The sequence below is a fragment of the Herpailurus yagouaroundi genome, unplaced genomic scaffold, assembly GCF_014898765.1.
Source record: "Herpailurus yagouaroundi ecotype Mexico unplaced genomic scaffold, PumYag 221, whole genome shotgun sequence".
NCBI classification, from domain to species: Eukaryota; Metazoa; Chordata; class Mammalia; order Carnivora; family Felidae; genus Herpailurus; species Herpailurus yagouaroundi.
Genome location: NW_024412452.1, coordinates 4,346,384 through 4,362,812, shown reverse-complemented (window position 1 = coordinate 4,362,812; position 16,429 = coordinate 4,346,384). Strand labels below are relative to the sequence as shown.

Sequence of the window (16,429 nt, the reverse complement as noted above, 5' to 3'; positions counted from 1 at the left end):
TATATATATATATATATATATATATATATATATAAAATACATATATATTACATTCTATTATATATATGTTTGTTTGTTTTCCCAAGAAAGCAGAACAGGTACAATGTTGGGGAAATTTCTGTCGGCTAGAGATTGGAAGATTGGGCAAGGTTGGGCCCCACTCTTATTTCTGATTTAGCAGGTCTGGGGGTGGGGACTTTGAAAATGTACATTTCTAATGAATTCTCAGGTGATGCTTATACTAGCCATAGATTATATCAGTTTTATCTGAAATTTGCCTTATCTTAGGTACTACCTGAGGAATCTTTCAGAGGCAGGAATTGTCAGGCCCTTTGCAGACTTCGAGAATCAAAATCTCCTCTGGTGAGATGCTTAGTCCACATCTAAGAACAAGTATATCAGAATCTGTGAGAGTAGGTCCCAGGTATCAAATTTTTTGTTAATGCTTCTTGGGAGTTTTCAATGTGCATCCAAAGTTAAAAATGACAGAAATCGAGAGACCTGAATCCTGGCCTCTGTTTTATAGCAACTTAACTGCATGGCCAAGGGAAAGTTTTCTAAGACCTTTAGAATAAATATTCTCTTTGGTAAAATTGATGGAGATGACGCACATGAGAAAGGGAATTAAGAGTTTGTTTGGATAAATCAGTAATTTTCAACCTTAGTTTTACAACTTGAATCATCTAGGGGATTAAAAAATAAAAATCTTTTTTGTAAGCCCCACTCTAAAATCTCTGTGGTACAGCCTGGACATTGGAATTTTTTAAAATTCTAGATGATTCTAATATGCATCTAAGACTAGAACCATTGGATTAGAAGATCTCTAAAATCCTTTCTCGAGTCATGCATCGTTATTCCTATATGAATTGGTCATTTTCTTCCTATAGCCAGTGTCAAATCACTTGCTAAAAAGAGCAGAGACTCAATTTTTGTGTCAAACATCTTCTATCAAGTCGCTTTTCCCATCATGCTTTAGTATTTACTGCCTTGTAGTAGCTCCCTTAATCATAAATCAGGAGTTAACCTTTTGTGGAACACTATTTGACATCTTGGTAACCATTATCCTTATGATGAAAGTTAGGCATCCTATCTATCTTATAGAGGAGGACATGCCAACTTAACTCACTTGCCCACCTAGAAGAACTACCTATTTCACATCTGATTTTGGTTGCATTATGCCAATACTTTTTGAACTACAATGTGCCTGGGTGTGGGCTGTGATTCAGTAGGTCTAGGACAGACTCAAAATTCTGGTTTTCTAACTACAACCCCCACCCCCCGCCAGGGGATGGCTCTTCTACTTGCCTGTGGACAACGCTTTGAGTAGCAAAGCTCTTTCTTCCCCGTATTCTATCACTCTCAAACAGTGAGTCAGACTCCATGCCAAAGAATGGCATTTTTTGGCATTCTTATGGATCTTAAATGTCCTGGTACATACAAGGTGTACCCTCCACATGCAACATATTTATCCAAAAGAATGCTTTTTTCTTCAAAGTGGACACTTTGGGAGTTTTGCCCATATTCTAGAGACATTGCCTCCAACATGATTTTTGCACTGATTCTTTGTGAATTTTTTTAAAAATCTTGGACATATTCTTTGCAACATTCTTAAACTTAGCAGATTTTAGTCCCTGAGGATATACTGGATCTTTAGAGGAGCTATATCTGGTGAAGTGATGAATGATGTAATAGGGTTTAGGTAAATAAATATAAAGGGATGAGGAATAAAAAGATCCTTGCCTTTGAAGAACATTTTCCCAACCTCTTTTCTGGTATAAGCATAGACAGCTTCATTGAACAGAGGCAAGGACATCTAGTACTGAAGCACTTGGAACAACTCATTTCCTGGTCTGTAAGCAGACAGACACCAGAAAAGTCTTCATATTTATAACTGTACCATACTCAAGGGGTTAGCAGACTTTTATTCAAAGTGCTAAATACTTTAGGCTTTAGGGGTCACATTGGGTCTTACATTATTTTTCTGTGTGTGTTTTATTGAAGTACAATTGGCATACAATGTTATCTTAGTTTCAGGTGTACAACATAGTGATTCAACAATTTTGCACATTACTCAGCGCTCACCATGATAAGTATAGTCACCATCTGTCACCATGCAATGTTATTACAATATTACTGACTCTCTTTCTTATTCTGTACTTTTCAACTGCATGACTTATTTATTTTATAACTGGAAGTTACTACTTCTTAATTTCCTTCATCTATTTTATCCCCCACCCTATTTCCCCTCTGGAAACCACCAGTTCTCTGTATTTAAGTGTCTGTCTGTTCATTTGTTTTGTTTTTTAGATTCTACACCATACATGTGAAATCATACAGTAATTCTCTTTCTCTGGCTGACTTATTTCACTTAGCATAATACCCTCTAGGTCTGTCCATGTCATAAGTGGCAAGATATTCTTTTTTATGACTGAGTAATATTTCATCGTGTATGGGTGTGTGTGTGTATCACATCTTTATCCATTCATCTATGGATGCACCTTTAGGTTGCTTCCATATCTGGCTATTATAAATAATGTTGCAATGAACACAGAGTGCATACATAGTTTTGAATTAGTATTTTCATTTCTCTTTGGGTAAATACCCAGTAGTGGAATTACTGGATCCTGTGGTATTTCTATTTTTAGTTTTTTGAGGAACCTCTTGACTGTTTTCCAAAGTGGCTGCACCAATTTACATTCCCACCAACAGTGCATGAGGGTTCCCTTTTTTCTACATCCCCATCAAAACTTATTTCTTATCTTCTTGATACCAGCCATTCTGACTGGTGTAAGGTGGTGTCTCATTGTTTTATTTGCATTTCCCTGATGATTCGTGATGTTGAATGTCTTTTAATGTGTCTGTTGGCCATCTTTATGTCTTCTTTAGAAAAATGTCCAAGTTCTCTGCCTCTTTTTAATCTAATTATTTGTTTGGTGTTGAGGTGTGTGTATTTAACTACCCTTTTTAAATCTAAAAACCATTCTTAGCTCGAAGATCATATGGAAACAAACCACTAGTTATATTTGGCTTATGGGCATAGTTTGTTACTGCTATTTCATCAGTAAATAATGCCAACTAAAAAATATACATCTCTGTCTACATACTATTCTGTCATGAAATCATGGGTATGAAGCCATTTGAAAGTTAGAAATTTACTCAGGCTTCAGAGAATGTTAAAATAATAATTGTAATTATAGCTTTCTTAGGTAAGAGCATTTATGTTGATGAAAACCCTCAAACATCTATACAGCTCTCTTTCTCTCCCTTCCTCTATGTGCACACACAATATTATTGGTGTTCCCAATAATACCTGTCCTCGCTATACCTGGATCCCATGGGAAAAAATGCAAAGCTCATTCCAGGCAAAAGGCCACAGTTAAACAGCTAGCCTGGAGAGCACAAAGCTAAACAGAAATAAGATGTATAGAATTTCCTCATTCCTTGCCTCTCTCTGGGACTATTAGTCAGAATACCATCTTTAGCTTTATTTCACACAGCAAATTGAAAGGTCAGGCTGACTGGCCATTCACTTGGACGACTGATTCAGCTAGGAGGGAAAAAAAGTGACCCACTGAGGATGACAGCAAAATGGTTCTTTGTAGGAAGTTGCCAAGCCGAGGCACATTTGAAGGGCATTGTGGGGCTCTGCCTGTTCCTATGAGCATTGGTTATGAACATAATCATGGCTGGGAGTTGACATGAGCTTTTGCAGGCACAGCTGTTCCTTCCATCTAGACCTGGCCATGGTCTCTTAAGGGACTGCTGATGAAACCAGGATATATCTGGGGTCCAAACCGGGTGATGGTTCTGAAATATGATGACCACATCTGTTGCCCAACAAGGTGGAAGTGGCTACTTGAAGGTCACCTAAGAAGAACAGGAGTTCCATGTGGCAGAGCCTATTCTGACACAGCTCCCAGGTGATCTGGAGTAACTCTGCTGCTTACTCTCTGGCACAGCTCTCCTCTGATCTTTGAGCAGCATGGATGTGTGTCAGATTTCAGAGATGAGCAAGGCACTGGTACATTTGCATGCATCAGTAGGGGCTTGTGGCCCATTGAAGGAAGGCGCTGTGGAGCACTCAACAAGGGAGTTTCTAGCTTGGAAGATATTTGTAAAAGCATCGGTTATCAATGAAATCAGGAGACTTTCGCTGGCTATGTGTGTGTCTTGCAGAGAAGAGCTATAAAGACTATAGGTAAGGATGAAAGTGAGAGGGTGTCCCCTGGTAAAAAGATGTTATTTAGCTAGGTAAAAGCACTCACGGGTATTAAGCAAAGGAGAACTTGTAGCAGGAACAAGAGTATGAAAGAAGGTAAAGAGAGCAGAACTGGGATGAGAATGAACACATGTGTCAGGGTATTGGAGAGTCTGAGGGCTGCTACATGTGGTTGGCTTTGTTGACATTGTCTCATGAGCCTGCAATGCAGCAGACACTGACAGCTCTGTCCCTTCCCTGGTACCTGAGGGACCTGGACTACCATCTAGTCTGGGCATGCCAATGGGTGAGCTTGTCCCTAGGGGAAAGCCCTGGAAAAGGGGAGCTGTATTCTGTACTCACACAAGCTTGGAGACAGACCAAGGGGAGAACTGAAACTTGATAAGAGAATGGGGAGAAAAATTAAATAAGAGGTGTGAAATGAAGAAAGGAAAAGCTGGCAATCAGATGGAGCCAGCAGGTTTGAGGGACCAAGCCTGGAAAGGTTCCAGGAGGCAATGAAAAGAAAGAATGTATGTATAGGTGCCTGAGGGCTGGAAATATATGGCTGTTAAGACTTGGAGCTTCTCTGAAGGTCGTTTCTTCAGTTTCTTCCCTTGTGTGGCTCAGTACTGGAGTCCAGTTATCTCCCATACCCCATTGCTCTAGTCTACTTTGAGCCCTCTAATGCTGTAATAAGACAGGTTGCCAGGAATCTTCCTCAGAACAATGCCCAGTACCTTCTGTTAGCTATACTCTAGGTCTTTGTGTTGAGTTCACTGTGCAGACTGCTGAAGCCCAAGGGGTGGGTAGAGTGGGGGTGGGGGGGTAATGAAAGGCAAAGTGGATATCCAAGACGGATGCAAATTGACCATCTTGGCTAATTCAAAGAAACCCAAAGAATGGAGAGTGATCCTCCTTTTTCAGGAAAGGGTGGTTGAGGAGGCTATGCTGTGAGATAAGCCACATGGAATTATTGACTCTTACTTGCTTCTCTTGACTCTATTCACCAGCAAACCACTTGTGTAAATGCTTGGGGGCAGTGGACAACATCCTTGAGGTCCTTCCAGGTCCTCAGCTCTCCTGTCTCCCCCCATCCCTTCTTTTTCTTTCTTTTGTCTCAAAACTTACTGTTAAGTAGACCTGGGAGGGGCACATGGTTTTGTAGGCTAAGAATGTGAGCCCCTCCCTGATCTACTTGATTTTCTTAATTGCGCTTGTGTCATAAATATCATGCCTTTGCCATTTCCTGCTATGCAGATGCTTTGGCATATTTGGCAGGTCTAACAAAATTAGCTGGTTGATTCAGCCCAAGTTTTCATCTAAATCAGGAGTTTGCAATCTTCTTTTGTAAAGGTCTAGATAGGAAATATTCATGGCTTGTGTGTATGTGGACTCTGTTGTAACTACTCAACTCTGCCCTTATAGTAAAAAAGCAGTCATGGAGCATATATAAGTGAATGGGTAGGATGTGCTCCAATACTACTTGATTTACTAAAGGAGGTGATCAGAGAAAGGAAAGACAGAAGAAATTTTAGATAAATATTACAGAGCTTAAAGAAAGGTCATCGTCCTTACATATTTCTCCAATAGCTTGCACGGGGGCCCTGAAGTTTCTACAATGGACATTTTTCCTTAAATTATTAAGGACCTGAACATCTGAATTGGGTTAAGGTGTTATAGTAGGAGGAATATATTAGAGAATATTATATTTTCTCTAGGAGGAGAAAATAATTACCTGAGTGGATAGTTACTTTGATTAATCAATAGCATCCTTTTCCTGGGTAAACTGTGATAAGAGGGAATAGGCCTCATTTGAGGTGGGTACAGGTAGGGCAGAAGGTAGGAAAACATCCAGGATAGGGAAGCTGCCTTGGAACTACATTTAAATGAGAGGGGCATCCCTCCTTTGGTTTTTTTTTTTGTTTGTTTGTTTGTTTGTTTTTGTTTTTTTGTTTTTTTTTTTTTAACATTTATTTATTTTTTGAGAGAGTGAGACAGAGCACAAGTGGAAAAGGGGCAGAGAGAGAAGGAGACACAGAATCTGAAGCGGGCTCCAGGCTCTGGGCAAGAGTTCAGCACAGAGCCTGACGTGGGGCTCAAACGCACGAACCGTGATACCATGACCTGAGCTGAAGTCAGACACTTAACCGACTGAGCCACCCAGGCACCCCTTGGAACTACATTTATATCTGCTGTGTGAAAGATCTTGTACAGGGAGCTGTAGGGACCATAAAGATGAATAAAACACAACCATTCTAAAGAAGGTTAAATTTTAATTGAAGATGCATGATATGTGTATGTCTGCATATTTAATTCTGCATGTATGTAATTATCTATCCATCTGCACGTATCACAAGTAATGAATAAAACAATAGTATGTGGTAAGTCATCACTAGTGGTGCAGGCAGTAATCCTGAAGACATTTAGAAGAGTGATCTATTCGCTGGTGTGAATGGGAAGTCTTCAGAGACATGTGGACCATGAATTAAGCTTTGGCCAATTACTAACAATTTAACTGATGGAGGCATCTTCACCACTGCCCCCTATCCCCCCACCCCTCAAAAACAACAACAACAACAACAAAAAACCCTGAGGCATAAAGTAGAAGTAGGGACTTTTCTCTTTTAAAGTTGGAATTTTGTGCAAAGGGGGCTGAAGTCACACATTCAGTATTGGCTTGGATAGATTCCCTCTGCACTGTGGTTATGGCCTTGTTTCCACACTTCACTTGTCATCTTAAAATGTATGGCCAAGCTATACAGAGTAGATGCACTTGTTTATTCATCTAGATCTTTTGAAAAATACGTGGGCTTCTGCTAAAAGTCTCCACTGCCAGAGATAGATCCTGGGGCTCTGGGCCCCCTGAGGGAGTCATCTTACATATATGAAGGTCAACATGTTCTATTCACTTGGAAATCAGTTAAGATTACATTTATTACATGGGACTCTGAAAAACCAAATAACAGTGAAAATAATAATTCATTTCCTCAATGAAAGGATGGAGAAAACAGAATCCCAGGAGGCCTTCAGTAATTAAAATGACATTATATTCACTGCATGATTTTAGATAACATATTCTAAATATCTCCTATTCTCTTCACATAGCCACACATTATTGATGAACAGGCATCAAGAAGGCATTAGGTTATATTTTATTGCATTATTTTAAGCCACTGAGGTTTTTATGTATGAAAGGTATAGATTTATGCTGATGATTCAGCTATGAAGCAAGCACATCAATTTGTTCATGAATGTGAACTGGTGATTACCTCCATTAAAGTCAACAGGGCAGACTGATCACTTTAATTTGGGCAGAGGCATGCAAACAGCATTTTCAAGTGGTATATGTACCTAAGAACACAGACAAAAGTGCTGTTCTGTATCCCCAAGGAGCCCTAGGAATGCAGATTTGTGTTCTAATAGATTAGAAGCCTAGGCCAGGATATGAAGTGTGGTCGGGTTGGGAAGAAATTGCTGCCTAGCATCATGTGGCAGGATTTTGTACAAGTTTCATTTAGTATTAACTGCTCAATGCTGATTTGATAAGCTGCAAAAAGGATGGCACAGAGAACATACACTTGTTCCCAATATCAGATCCTAGAACTTGGGGCCCTTCTAGCTATGACCAGGTTATGACAAGTTGAATAGTCCTCTGCTTTATACATATGGAGGGAACCTGGGGGATTTGGTAAATGAAAAAATTGGAATTGAGTATCTGTGATCCCAGCTATGTGCTAGGTGTAGTGAAGTCTTCTGTCCTACAAGAATTCACAGTCTCACTGAGAAAACATGATGTGGCTTTTTTTTTTTTCATGTTTATTTATTTTTGAGAGAGAGAGAGGGTGCAAGTAGGGAGCGGCAGAGAGAGGTGGGGACAAAGGATCTGAAGTGGGCTCTGTGCTGAAAGCAGAGAGCCCAATGCGGGGCTTGAATTCACAAGCTGAGATCATGACCAGAGCGGAAGCCAGTAAAATGACTTTTACCAGAGTGCAAGTTGGACGCTTAACCAACTGAGCCACCCAGGTGGCCAGTAAAGTGACTTTTTAAGCAATGCTGATTTATACTGGTAGAATATAACTGATTTGTAGAATGAAGGTTGGAAAGGTGTTCAGATGATGTGGTTATGGCTGAGAAGGCAAGAAGAAACAGTGTCAGAGTGTGGGATTTGATGCTAGTGACATTGGAGAATTAGCAATTCATTTGTTGTTAGGGGGCTTTCGGCAAGCATTATGGCCACATGTAAGCAAGTGCTGGAACAGTTTGCTTGACCCAGAAAGTCCACTTCTGACGGGAGCAAAAACTGGATGCGTAAAGACGTATGTATGCTACTTTGTTTTTGGTAAAAGCAAACACTGGAAACTCCTTTAAATAAATTCCCTTTTTAAAGGGAATTGACTTACCAAATAATGAAGCAAAAACATTCAAGAATCTTACTAATTATTAAAAAAATAATTACAGGTATATAAAGAATCTGGAAAATATTTGTGATATAAGCAGTGAGCAAGACGCAAGTGGAGATCGCAACTTTAATAAAATTATGCATAATGAAAGGATAAATTATATGAATGATCATATGTAAAGTAGACATCCCTTTATTTTCTATCACTGCCTCTGTTACTTCCTATGTAGTAATATTAACAATAATAACTTAATTTTTTTTAATTTTTATTTGAGAGACAGAGCACACAGGGGAGAGTGGCAGAGGAAGAGAGAGAGAGAGACAGAGCGGGAGAGGGGGAGAATCCTAAGCAGGCTCCACATTCAATGTGAAGCCCAACTTGGGGCTCAATCCCACAACCTTGGGATCATGACCTGAGCCAAAATCAAGAGTTGGATGCTCAACTAAGTTGACTTAAGTACTCTAGTCATGTTTCATTTCAACCTTATTGCCACTTTTTTGTTATTTTATAGTTCTATTTTATAGTTGAGAAAATCGAGGCTTACAGAGGTAAAGTACCCTGCTCAGCAAGGAAGGACAAGAGTCAAGATACAAACCCCAAGCTGCCCAACTGCATAGCCCAAGATCCTGACCGTTGTATGATGTTAAAAATTAAAATGTATAGAATAATCAAGAGTTCCAGATGCTTTAGAGAGGTCATTAAAGACAGGAGCATAAAAGTACTTCTTACTTCCTTCTGCCCCCCCCCCCCCGCCGCAGTGTTGTCTTGCTGTCCCCCAGCTGCCACCCTCTCCTTTGCCATTCTTCCCTGATCACATTATCCCTGTTGGCTGTGCCCTCTAACCTTCAGAACTTAAGTTACTAGCAATGAAGTTGATAAACTCATCTCAGCCCGAAGCAGCTGCATTTTAAAAGGATTCCATGACATCTCAGCATGAAACAAACATGTTCTGGGACATCCAGACCTTTCAAGCTCTTCTCAAATCAAATTGTGAAGGTGGCCATGAAATATGCTCAGATGTCCATGTCTGTGGAAGTCCATCATCCTCTTAAGGTCAAATCCCTCATCTTAATATCAGATCCTTCTGTCTTTCCTCTCACATTTCAGGCAAGGGTATCATCTTGTCTCTTCCTGAATTATAAAACCCCATCTGTAACATAAGAGGCATATTCTGTAGAAACCTACAAATTCTATACAAGCTAGGCACATATATTTTAATGCCGTTTGTGTGCTGATCTTATCAGTGCAGATAACTGAGTAAATCTTCAGACCGACACCATAGCACCCTTCACTCCCCTGAGTGTTCTAGAGAAAAACAGCTGGGGTGGAATTTGTGGCATCATCTCTTTATGGTTTTATATGGATAGGTGACTGTGGTGACTAGACATGCCATAAATTCCCTTTTAGTAGTAAATAAGTTCATTTTGTGCTCAAATTTACAATGATGAAGCAATATTAACATGAGGAACAAGCACTTTATAAACCTCCAAATTGCTATTCTACTTTATTTCAATAGTATGCTCTTCTTAAAACACCACAATGATACCTGAAGCTGTAAAAATTAATGAAATGATAAAGTGTTTTGGGGGTTGAATGCACTGAATATGTGCTGGTGTTTGGAGTTGAACAGAATTACGAATATTAAAAAATGTAATTTGATTTCCAGGACTAGAAAAGAAGAAAATGTTCTCGTCTTTCTGATGCACCTCGTATCACTTTGGAGTTAAATGCCTAAATACTTTATTAGCAGAGGTTTTTAATGTTTAATTAAAGCTCAGCCTTCCAGGCATTTTGGCTTTACTTGTAAATGTTCAGACAAGTCTATGGCATTTTTGAGATGGAGCTACTTTGGGTAGTGATGTCTACACAAAACCAAATTTCACAGCCATGATGGGCTGTTGGTTTGGAGATTTGAACTGTGTGGGTTTTTGTTTTTTGTTTTGTTGTTTGGTAATGGAAAACATTGTGCATTTTAAATGATCACAGTATATTTTTGTGAGGGCTCTAAGCATTTATGATTTTGTCAATTTTAACCATCATCGATGATGGATTTTAACCATCATCGTCTCTGGAATATCTGCTTCTGGCCAACTGTGTTTATTATTAAAAGGTTAGGGAGTGGATGCCAATGGTACAAATGCAGTTCAAGGAGCAAGTTACTTTCTTTTTAAAAAATTTTTAGTGGTGCCTGAGTGGCTCGGTCAGTTAAATGTCCAACTCTTGGTTTCAGCTGAGGTCGTGATCTCATGGTTTGTGAGTTCAGGCCCTGCATGGGTCTCCGTGCTGCCAGTGCAGAGCCTGCTTGGAATTCTCTCTCTCCCTCTCTTTGCCCCTCCCCCACTTTCTCTCTATCTTTCTCAAAATATATAAATAAACTTATTGTTTTTTTAATTTTTTTAATTTATTTTTTGAGAGAACAAGCAGGGGAGGGGCACCGAGAGAGGGAGACAGAATCCCAAGCAGGCTTCATGCTGTCAGCGCAGAGCCCGATGAAGGACTTGAACTTAAGAACCATGAGATCATGACCTGAGGTGAAGTCAAGAGCTGGGTGCTCCCAAAGCTATCTACACATTCAATGCAATCCCAATCAAAATTGCACCAGCATTCTTCTCAAAACTAGAACAAGCAATCCTAAAATTCATATGGAACCACAAAAGGCCGTGAATAGCCAAAGTAATTTTGAAGAAGACCAAAGCAGGAGGCATCACAATCCCAGACTTTAGCCTCTACTACAAAGCTGTCATCATCAAGACAGCATGGTATTGGCACAAAAACAGACACATAGACCAATGGAATAGAATAGAAACCCCAGAACTAGACCCACAAACGTATGGCCAACTAATCTTTGACAAAGCAGGAAAGAATATCCAACGGAAAAAAGACAGTCTCTTTAACAAATGGTGCTGGGAGAACTGAACAGCAACATGCAGAAGATTGAAACTAGACCACTTTCTCACACCATTCACAAAAATAAACTCAAAATGGATAAAGGACCTGAATGTGAGACAGGAAACCATCAAAACCCTAGAGGAGAAAGCAGGAAAAGACCTCTCTCACCTCAGCAGTAGCAATCTCTTACTCGACACATGCCCAAAGGCAAGGGAATTAAAAGCAAAAATGAACTAGTGGGACCTTATGAAGATAAAAAGCTTCTGCACAGCAAAGGAAACAACCAACAAAACTAAAAGGCAACCAACGGAATGGGAAAAGATATTTGCAAATGGCATATCGGACAAAGGGCTAGTATCCAAAATCTAAAGAGCTCACCAAACTCCACACCCAAAAAACAAATAACCCAGTGAAGAAATGGGCAGAAAACATGAATAGACACTTCTCTAAAGAAGACATCCAGATGGCCAACAGGCAGATGAAAAGATGCTCAACGTCGCTCCTCATCAGGGAAATACAAATCAAAACCACACTCAGATATCACCTCATGCCAGTCAGAGTGGCCAAAATGAACAAATCAGGAGACTATAGATGCTGGAGAGGATGTGGAGAAATGGGAGCCCTCTTGCACTGTTGGTGGGAATGCAAATTGGTGCAGGCACTCTGGAAAACAGTGTGGAGGTCCCTCAAAAAATTAAAAATAGACCTACCCTATGACCCAGCAATAGCACTGCTAGGAATTTACCCAAAGGATACAAGAGTACTGATGCTTAGGGGCACTTGTACCCCAATGTTTATAGCAGCATTCTCAACAATAGCCAAATTATGGAAAGAGCCTAAATGTTCATCAACTGATGAATGGATAAAGAAATTGTGGTTTATATATACGATGGAGTACTATGTGGCAATGAGAAAGAATGAAATATGGCCCTTTGTAGCAGCATGGATGGAACTGGAGAGTGTTATGCTAAATGAAATAAGCCATACAGAGAAAGACAGATACCATATGGTTTCACTCTTATGTGGTCCTGAGAAACTTAACAGAAATCCATGGGGAAGGGGAAGGAAAAAAAAAAAAAAAAGAGGTTAGAGTGGAAGAGAGCCAAAGCATAAGAGATTCTTAAAAACTGAGAACAAACTGAGGGTTGATGGGGGTGGGAGGGAGGGGAGGGTGGGTGATGGGTATTGAGGAGGGCACCTTTTGGGATGAGCACTGGGTGTTGTATGGAAACCAATTTGACAATAAACTTCATATATTGAAAAAAAAAAAAAAGAGTTGGGTACTTAACGGACTGAGCCACCCAGGCACTCCCAAGAAGCAAGTTACTTTCTTAAGGGAATCTGTATCACTTCCCCTTGCTGACTTCTTGTCTTTCTAATCTTGCTGGTGATATCATTGTTTGTTTCACCTGTTTACACAGTGTGCCTCCAGAAGAGCAAAATATAATCTTTGAGAATCCCGAAAATTATACTAATTAGGCAATCAGAAGAGAAGTGTTGCAAGATGGATATCCTACCTCTCCATGATGTGCTGACTGATTCCCTCCCAGGACTACTGATTTTTCTTTTCTCTGAACTCCTAAGGCCCTTGTAGTTAGCAGCACACAATTTACTGATGGCTGCTAAGCTTCCTCCTTTTCCTCAAGATAACTGGTTTTTGAGACACTAAGTCAAAGATAGAAGATTTGGCTCAGTCTTTTCAGCTTTGGCTTCCCCAAATTCATTGTTCTCAGAAGGTATAGAGGAGGGTTTCCTCTCCAAAGAGATTGTTGGGAATTTAGCATGGTTAGCTAAAGCAAGGAGCAATGCCATTTTTACTCATGATCTGGTTCCTTTCAGAAATCCCAAAGCAATCTAAATAGCCCAAAACCTAACCATAAATGATATGCTTTATTGTTTTCTAAGATTCCATGATGGCAGATGACTCCTGACTCCTCAGCTAATTTGTCAACAATTCGAGAGTGGAAAAATCAGAAGCCACAGCCAGCCAGTAAATGTTACCTGCTTAGTTGACTCAAGCAGGTTTCAAGGTTTTATTAAATTTAAACATATTGCTCAACATCTGTTGGGTTGCAGCCTGGTAACAGTAATCAGTTAATATATTGTCTATTTTTTTCATATGAAATTTATTTTCAAATTGGTTTCCATACAACACCCAGTGCTCATCCCAACAGGTGCCCACCTCAATGCCCATCAGCCACTTTCCCCTCCTTCCCACCCCCCATCAACCCTCAGTTTATTCTCAGTTTTTAAGAGTCTCTTATTTTTTGGCTCCCTCCCTCTCTAACCTTTTTTTTTTCTTCCCCTCCCCCATGGTCTTCTGTTAAGCTTCTCAGGATCCACATAAGAGTGAAAACATATGGTATCTGTCTTCCTCTGTATGACTTATTTCACTTAGCATAACTACTGTCTATTCTTTAACTCATATTAATCTTTTTCAAATGTCTAAAAATTCTACTTTACCATTCCCTTCCTGCCCCACCTCCCTTAGAAAGGTTATCATGATAAATTGGTTAAAAAAAAACAAGGTGTCGGGGGGAGGGAATCTTGTGATTTGAAAAATAGGACATTTTATCTTCTGGGTTTCTAGTATAGCATCAGACCTGTAGTTAAAGAACAGGTAAAATAAGTAATCAAGTACTTACTATGTGTATACAGTGGTCTTGGACTATTGCTAGGATATGAGCAGGCATTTTAAGATAAAATAATGATTGGGAGCTGCCTCAAAGATGGAAACTCAGTGTTTGGTGCCAGAGTTGTAGAAATCACGGTATATTACAACCATGTTCAGAGTCACCATCATGCCAATGGGTCCAGTGAGAAGCAGAAAGGCAAGCCTAAGGAAAACAGGAATTTGGATGGAATCCATGGCCAATTTAAGATATGTAAACCTGCCTGCCTTTGGAAATTGTGAAATCCTGAGCATCGTGTTGGAAATAGTTTCAGAATGTTTCAGAGTATAATACAAGGTAAATAAAATTCTGATTTTAAGTGGACTTAAACAGCAGGAGCTCATTGCAGAGTGGAGGCTGCCAGACTTCAGGATTTATGGATCAGTAAATTAAGGATAATAATTAAAGGACTTTCGGGGTTGTTGGCTCTTCATTTTTTCTAGGTGTTACTAGCCCTGTTCCCCCTAATTAGATTCAACCAGGCAATGAGGTTCCCATATTAGATCTAAGTCATAATAGAGTTTATTTAAATAAAGGATGAAGACCCATTTCAAAAGATACACAAGGAAGAGTCTGTTATCACCATGTAGAAGTTATTGGTTGGCATCTCCTTCACTCAGGAGCCTAGTTTTTCTCAGCCCTAAGGCTCCCTTGTTGTCATTCTACAGAGCCACATGCCAAACTCTTCAGCTTATGTCCACTGCTGTGCAAGAGTGTGATTGCAAGTCTCACACACCAGGAAAGGATGATAGGAAACAAAGCCATCTGAAATCCTCATTTCATAAAATGGAAGGCTGTTCAACAATAGAATTAGGAAGAAATCACTTGAAGATTAAAGAATTGTAAATTAAATGTATACATCTTTCTGGAAAATTTACACTACCCCGATTTTTTTTTTTTCATGCCACCATGAACAAGGAGCTCTGCATTCTGTACCCAAACAGTGGACCAAAAAATAGGAATCATTGTTTATCACCATAGTGTTGGTAAATATCTACTAGAAGGTGGTATGAACTTTGTCTAGTCAGATTAAAGGGTAACTCAACTATATCTTTGAGAGTGTCTTTAGGATGTATTTCAAATATATGCAATAAAAAACTATTAAAACTGTTCCTTAATTCAAAACACATGTATTTAGCACCAATTCTATGTCACATACATCATGTGGTATTTGGAATATAAAATACACTGGAATACAAATACAACAAAGATAAATAAAAATATGGAGTGGAAACAATATAACAAAAAAAAATGGAGAACCTGTAATTCTTGCTTTGCCTCCAAGAAGCCTCATACCTCTGGGCATTTAGTATCCTATAAATGGATGCAGGAAGGTATATTGTCTTTCAAACAGACGTACTTGGAAAACTGAGTAAAATGGTGAAAATTATCTGAAGAATCCAAGATAAACTATAAAATATAAGAAACTGATAATTAATGTTTGGAAATTCCATCTGTGGTTTCTCATAGTACATATTCTCACTACAATAGAAGTAAAGTGTTCTTCCTTAAAAGCTTCAAAATGGGATTCTCAATGATAATGATTTACTGAAGTAATCTTTGTAAGCATTCCTAGTATCACCATCTACCTATATCCTTTTGCTGATAAGGAAATGGCCCTCCAAATGTGAAGTGACTCTGTAACTAGTTAGTGGTTAAGCCTCCTGACCTCCAGTTCCATGCTCTTCACACTGTCTGACTAAGCTTTCTTTTGCATTTGGAACTCCGCACGTGTGTTGCATTTTAATCTCCCAGGGCATGAAGTCATGGTAGAGAGGCAGCCTGGTTTTGGAGAGCAGAGGTGGCAGGATACAAAAGGGCAGGTGGCCACAAGGCTCAGGGGATTCTCAGTCTGCTAATCACTTGTTCTACTTGCCCTCCTGCTCCTAGCCCTGGTGGCCATTCTCTTCTCCTTTGCCCTTTCTAATCCCCATCCTCTTGTCCTCTTGGCATCAGTCTGATGGGACTGATCAGTGTTCTGATGGTAGCTTTGTGTGCTGTTGACCTTGGCCAATCAATCTGACCTTGTATTACCACCTCTCACTCCTTGAAGAGGAGGAATAATACCAATTGAAACGCTTGACCAGGGAGCTTAAATTCAGTGCAGCTGTTTTGGCTGGTATAATGTTTTTAAAAAAATTAAAACTGAATGCCTTTTTACTAAACTCACATATTCTAATTTGTTGTACACTGTATCATTGCCTACTGGATTATATCAGCGTTTCCTATCTGTTTCTCAGACATGCCTGCCCCCTGAAAGTCCTCAA

At 39.6% G+C, this 16,429-nt stretch overlaps 1 protein-coding gene across 5 annotated transcripts in view; it reads left to right on the top strand.

Annotated features, from left to right (window-relative positions):
* Positions 1 to 16,429, top strand: part of CTNNA2 (catenin alpha 2) — a 1,118,632-nt gene that overhangs the window by 987,571 nt on the left and 114,632 nt on the right. The window lies entirely within an intron of this gene.